The following is a 6960-nucleotide window of genomic DNA, read 5'->3' as shown; positions in this document are numbered from 1 at the left end:
TAACAGAAATTGAGTAATATTAAATAATAAAACTTCTTGCTGTTCGATGGTATGGCAAGTCTAAGAAGAAAAGTCCTTTTCATGTGGTGTAGCTCGGCTCGCTCAGGTTCTTATCAGTCCCTCAGGCGCTGGAAAGTGCCGAGGCCCAGGCCCCGGTGGGCCACAGGCGTGAGCTCCCGGGGTTTGGCTGGGTGTTCAGTCCAGAGCAGGCTTGCACAGATCCAAGAAAATTAGGAAAAAAACAAACAAAAGTCCAGGGAACTCCTCTGCCTCAGCTAGCTAGAACTAACTAAAAGCCAGAGAGAAGCTCTGTCCCGCTGTCTGTCCGTGCTGCAGACACCACAGTCCAGGAGCGGGATGTGTGGGAGTGATGTTTTTCCTTAACACAAACTGCGCGCTTCTTCTTCCCCCTCTCTTGCTCTCAAAGCCAGTCTTAAAGATGCAGAACTTAATATATAACATAAACCAGACGATTGAGGATACCAGTATCATAAAGTCACCCCAGGACAGCGATGCTGGCGCTCAGCTTCCAGGGCCGCCGGGTCGCGGTGCTGCGCGGCCCCGAGTTCTTCGCGCACAGGAAGGAGGAGCGCTGCGCCCGCGTCTGGGGCACCACCTGCCCCTGCCACCCACACATCCAGATGGTGATGGAGAGTGGAGACTGGCTGGTTGGTGGAGACCTGCAGGTCCTGGAGAAGATCAAATGGAATGATGGGCTCGACCAGTACCGCCTGACCCCGCTGGCTCTCAAGCAGAAGTTCAGGGAAATGAATGCTGATGCTGTCTTCGCGTTCCAGCTGCGCAACCCCGTGCACAACGGGCACGCCCTGCTCATGCAGGACACACGGCGCCAGCTCCTGGAGAGGGGCTACGAGAACCCTGTGCTCCTGCTGCACCCCCTGGGGGGGTGGACCAAGGACGACGATGTCCCTCTGGAGTGGCGCATGAAGCAGCACGCGGCCGTGCTGGAGGAGCAAGTCCTGGACCCCAAGTCCACCATCGTGGCCATCTTCCCCTCTCCCATGCTCTACGCCAGCCCCACGGAGGTGCAGTGGCACTGCCGAGCCCGGATGGTTGCGGGGGCCAACTTCTACATCATGGGGCGCGACCCGGCGGGAATGCCGCACCCTGACACCAAGCACAGAACATCGTGCCCCAAGGCTCAGTCAAGGATGTTCTGGAGCTGTTTGTGGGTAAGCTCAGCAGTGTCCGGGCTGAGGCAGAGAAGCTGCCAGTGGTGGAGATCACTAAGCTGGATCTGCAGTGGGTGCAGGTGCTGAGCGAAGGCAGGACTCTCCTCTGAGGTCTCCTGGGCGCGGCAACCCTACTGTGCGATCAGGACCCTCCTCTGAGGTTGCCTGGAATGCAGCACAGCCGTTGCTTTTCACCGTCCTTGCTGCAAAGGACCCATTCCCTGTCGCCGACTCCCTTGGCTAACTCCGACTGCTATTAAAAGTCCTTAAGGTTCCAAAGGTTCCAAGGGTCTCTAAAGTCCCAAATGTCCCAAAGGTCCCAAAGGTCCCAAAGGTCTCTAGGGTCCCAAAAGTCCCAAAGGTCCCTGTTCGGGCGCCATTTGATGAGTTCAGTGGGAGAAAATGCAGCACTCAATATGAATGATCAGCAAGTCTCGTTTATTAGCAACTCTAAAACCACTTATATAGCATCAGTAATTAGGCTCATACATAGTGCAAAAGAAAGCTCATTATTGGATATTTCATTTAAGGTCAACTCCACCTAATTCTACATTCCTGTGATCGCTCATCTATGCTGAATTCACATTCTTCTGATCACAGCATCCTGTTCTCAGTTAACAGTTATCACTAAGGCCTTCCTGAACTTTGCAACATCTCACACCAGCTGTGCTCCATTGTCTAACTCTTTCCCAGCTAACTGCTGCATGGGAATATGACCTTTGCTCTCTAGCCATTCCTCCACAATCTACCAACAACTGCAGTACAGAACATAACAAAACTGTACAGTAAATCAAAAATGGTAATAAATGACCAGTACCACTCTCACACTGACTACATGTCTGCTCCTCTTAAAAGTTTATCATATATTCGGCCCCTATGTAGGCAGCTGTACCTTTCTGGTTAAACTAAAACAAAGATTGTTCATTTCCATGTCTAAAATAACACACAGGGCAAATTAGAAGGTAGGGTAATGCTCTCTGTTAAAGCATTTGTAGACACAAGGAGCAATAACACACTGCACAACTTGGCTAAGATTCTGTATATTTACCTTCACAAAAGAAGAAATAAATAATCTAAGTATCTGTCAATGAAAATAAATGTTGTTTTTAATAGTTGTACAATTACCAAATTTCTCTGCGTTGGACCGTTCTCTGCCTTTCAGTGTTTGGCATGACTGACACCTTGGATATTGATAAAACATCTCCTTTTAGAAAACCCTTTACAGATAATGTAAATGCATGGCAGATTTTGAGATCTTTTATTTGTCTTTCACTAATCTGGTTTCCTTTTTAATAGGATTTTTAAAACCCATATCAGAATATATTAATGAAGGAAATCCAAAACTGCTTTTCAAACTTGTATGTCATTCCAGGCAAGAGATAATTACTTTCTGCATGAATTTTAAAGACCACTGCTCAGTGACAGTGACTGGATGTTCACAAGAACTATCTTAAACATGCAGGCAAAGAAAAACCAACTATATGCCAGCAGTGCTCTTAGGGACTGAGAGGTGAAGTAGAATCCTCAAGGCCCAGCTCTGTCCAATCTGTCAGAGGAGAACGCCAGGGGAAAACACTGAACTAAAAAAGTGATTTACAACCTCATTCTCATAAAATGAGTGTCATTGTTCTTACAGGCTAAAAAAGTGGTGCAAGTATAGTGGGCCACTGAGCTAAAAATGCAGTAAGAATGAATTTCCATAATCTCAGCTATGAAAATCCTGCAGCTGGGAATATCTTAGTCCTGCAAAGCATTAGGCTACCTTTGATATACGTATCATGTATCTGTTGAATGAATTGCTACTTCAAAAATACCTTTTTAATGTAGAAAAATGACGGGTAGGACTTGGAGATAAGGGAAAACATAAGGATTAATTTTGTGTTATTTCACCTTCATTTCATTTGCCCTTTGTCTGTCATTCTTCTCCTTCTCAAGGATTTGGGCACCAAAACTAGTATAGTGATTAAGACTATTTTTGTGTGGTTTGTATAAATTTTTTTCTCCCCTCTGTAATCTGCATGTCTCACAGACAGTGCTTGAATCTCAAGCAATTTCTTCAGTATTGCTTTATCATATGTGTCAATAGGGTTTAATCCACTGCCATTCATTGAACTGCTGAATCTGGGCTTGGGAAAAAAAAAAAAGTTATCTTTTGTAAAACATATGCACCAAACAGTAATGATAACCAAAACTCCCCTAATACAAATATTTCCCTATGGTCCTTTTGGAGCTTCTGTTCCTCAAGCTTCACAAGTCTTTTGTTTTGAGTCATTCCTGCAGCCCACCCAAGTTTACATCTTCTGTATAACACAGCTATTTGTGCTGCTGCAGATCATGCTGATTTCTTATTAGTGCACCTGCAGATCCCTAAATCTGCTGTCACAAATGCCCAATGAGCAACTGATAGTTTTGCAGAGTTTAAGATGAATTTCTGTTCCAGGTGCCTAAAAACACAGATGGGTATCTAATGGGATTTTCAAATGCCCATCATCACCTATTTTTCATAGCTTTTATAATTCTATCTGCATTTTCAAAAGATAGTTTTAACTTTTTTTCAGGCTTTCAGGGTCAAGCTGGTACACAAAGTAAAAACAAAGTGAGAAATTAAAATCCATTTTCTACAAAGCTGATGACATTTGAAATCTGGAACTTCTGTTTAGGCACTGTTAAAAATGGAAAAGCCCTCCTTCTATTAAGCCATATTGTTTACCTAATAAATAAACTGTGACTTCTGGTTTTAGAAGAAATTGCTGTTTTCTCACAGTTTCTCATAATATGCAAGTTCCTGCAGAGCTGCTGCATCATTTATCCAAACTCACATAAAGCAACAAAAGAAAACACAAGTACATGAATAATCAGAACAGTGCTTATTAAATCAGTAGACATTGTCCATCGGCTGATGACAAAGAGCTGATATAACTTGGGGGGCTGTACTTGGCATATATCATGAGACATCTACATTCTGCGAATATGTATATGTATAACTGGAATTTCTTACAATAGAAACAAAGCTATGAATAATTTTTTGCAGATTAGGATCATAAAAAAGGCACAGTTTTTTGTAAAGTCTCACAAAGGTACATAACTAACTTGTACTGCCGTCTCTTGGCTACTGAAGCAGGCAGGAGGCTGAACATTCTTTGGACCAGACATGCACAACAATAATTGCTCTTTTTGTAGCATGTCAGGATGGTACCTGCCAAACTCTGGTACTTCACTAATGAATAGCAACCACCCCATTTTATTTTGTACAGAAAATGGTTCTGGGCAGAGTTTCAGCTGACAGATCTCTCCTTTGACATCTCTTGGTGTCAGCTCCTTTTTCCTCTCCAGCCAGTGAGTGAGAAATTGTGGATTTTGGTAGTAACCAAGCACCGAATGAAAGAGAATACAATCAAACATAAAATATCAAAGAAACTGAGCACAGTGGTTTAATGTCACTCCTGCCTTCAAACATACCAAATATATGTTATATTTAAGACTGAAATTCTTCTTTTTATCTTGGTTTCCTCAGGAAATGAGAAAATATATTTGCAAATACACTATATCTTCAGATACATTTCATTTTCCCTCCCTCCAAACAATTTTGAACACTAAAAGTTAAATTTATTTAATAATAATCATATCTAATAGAAAGATGGCGGTCTGAAAACATTCAGCTTTGGTAAGAAGAAAGACTTCACTATTGACTTCACTCTATTGATTGCACGGAACCTTCCTCTCCCTACGGACAGGGGCAACCTGATACCTAAGGCTACTTCCCCAGACCTGTATCAGCGTGCCAAGAGACCAGAGCTTACCAGAAACCTCTTATTTCCAAGGGATTTGGATCATTCATATAAGTGGAAAGATTTTACTCAGATCTACCATGGGAATTTTCTTTTCAACAGGCATTTTCTGGGAATTTCAAACAAATGGAAAGATTAGTGTGTATTTTCTTCCAAAAGAACGCAACGCACATAACCAGAGCAATTAAGACAGGGTAGAAAACATTGCAACGTTAGGTACATTACTCCCAGGCCTCCAGGAGCATGATTTTACTTTAAGCACAGTATTGCAAAATATGTATAGAGAAGCTACTCGCTAATATTTCTTTTACATCTTGACTGGTCCTTGCATCATCCTTCACTGATCCTTGCACCATCACAAGATGGAGTGCAGCAAATTACATCCATCAAGAGTCAACTCCAGATGCTAACAGCTACTAATTAGGGAGAGGGGGAGAACACTATTTTGCTACCTGTTGCCATAGCATTTAATGGATTCTGCTCCTTGAAACCCCAGTTTCCCATCCCTCCTGGCCCACAGGTGCCATTAGTAGAGAATAATGGTTCCCAAGCTGAGGTCTGGAGATCACAGATGAGCTGCAAAGCCTCACTTTGAAAGGTTTCCTAATTGGCAGCACACACGTGTTTTCCCAGCTGCTGCAGAGTATTAATGCTCCCGCCTTTGCTGGGTGAAATCAGGTATGTTCTCCAGCATGTGAAAGGCTCATGTTAGGTCCAGCTGCTACATATTTGTCTGGGGAACTTAGAACAGAGGAGTTCAATAGAGGAATTTCTTGTTGAGCAGCAGCAATATGTTGCTTCAATAACAAGCTGTGTCTAGAGGCAGTGCTTCAAAACTTTCCTGGTTCACATTATGAGCTCTCAATACTATCAAACCAGGACAAAACCTGCATGTTGTCATATACTTTTAAAACACACCCATGGCATTTCTGAAATACAATTACACAAGACTTCTGTTTGTTCATGTGTTTGGGTTTTGACTTTTTTCTGTGTTTTCTGAACATCCATTTGTACCCAGGGAAGGGATATCTCTTTGAAAGAAGCTTATTGCTGAAAGTCAAGATAGACCTGTGTTATGGTTTAAACCCAGTAAGCAACTAGCCCCCACACAGCCAGTCAGTCATTCTCTCAGAAGATGGGGGAGAGAATGGGAAGTGCAAAAGTGAGAAAATTCATGGACTGAGATAAAGACAATTTAATGAGTAAGGCAAAAGTCATACAAGCAAAGAAAAGCAAGGGATTCATTCACCACATCCCACGGGCAGCAGGTGTTCAGCCATCTCCAGGGGTCCATCACATGTGGCTTGGGAAGACAAACATCATCACTGTGAACATCCCCTATCCCTTCCTTCTTCTTCCTACTTTTATAAGCTGAGCACGATGGCACATGGTAGGGGATATCTCTTTGGTCATCAAGGTCAGCTGTCCCTGCTGTTTTCCCTCCTAGCTCCTTGTGCACTCCTAGACTCCTTGCTGATGGGGTGGGGGGGGAAGGTGTGAGAACCAGAAAAGGCCTTGGCTCTGTGCAAGCTCTGCTCAGTTACAGGTGAATCATCCCTGTGTTATCAATACCATTCCCACCATAAATCCAAAACACAGTCCCATACCAGCTACCATAGAGATAAATAACCCTGTCCCAGCCAAAACCAGCACACCTGCCAGATGCTGAGTCTTACACAGAGCTAGCTATTACTAATATGTGCAGTGGCACCATGAAATCTTTCTTCTACAGAATTTGTTTACATGGAAAAGATTTATTTAGTTACAAGTTAAGAAATCCAAAAATGGCCTGTTTTCTATATTTGTTCACCAGTATTGGATCCTGCTACTGTTTGCTATACAGAAGATGAAACATACCTGTTTCAAAATGCCTATATTAATTCTATTTGCACAGTAGCAGGAATTTTGTGAGAAGTCACAGGGAAATACTAAAAAGACAGGAAATCCTTAAAAACTTCTATCACTAACAAAAACTGGAC

At 42.9% G+C, this 6960-nt stretch overlaps 1 pseudogene; it reads left to right on the top strand.

The window, feature by feature from the left end:
* Positions 1–512: 512 nt before the first annotated feature.
* On the top strand, positions 513–1280 carry LOC148184320 (bifunctional 3'-phosphoadenosine 5'-phosphosulfate synthase 2 pseudogene; annotated as a pseudogene).
* The last annotated feature ends 5680 nt before the right edge of the window (positions 1281–6960 follow it).

The sequence above is a fragment of the Pseudopodoces humilis genome, chromosome 5 (genome assembly GCF_049639895.1).
Source record: "Pseudopodoces humilis isolate 2021_Gansu_Grassland_sample_001 chromosome 5, ASM4963989v1, whole genome shotgun sequence".
Classification (NCBI taxonomy): Eukaryota; Metazoa; Chordata; class Aves; order Passeriformes; family Paridae; genus Pseudopodoces; species Pseudopodoces humilis.
Note: the sequence above shows the minus strand (reverse complement) of the source record. Positions and strands in the feature narration are given on the sequence as shown.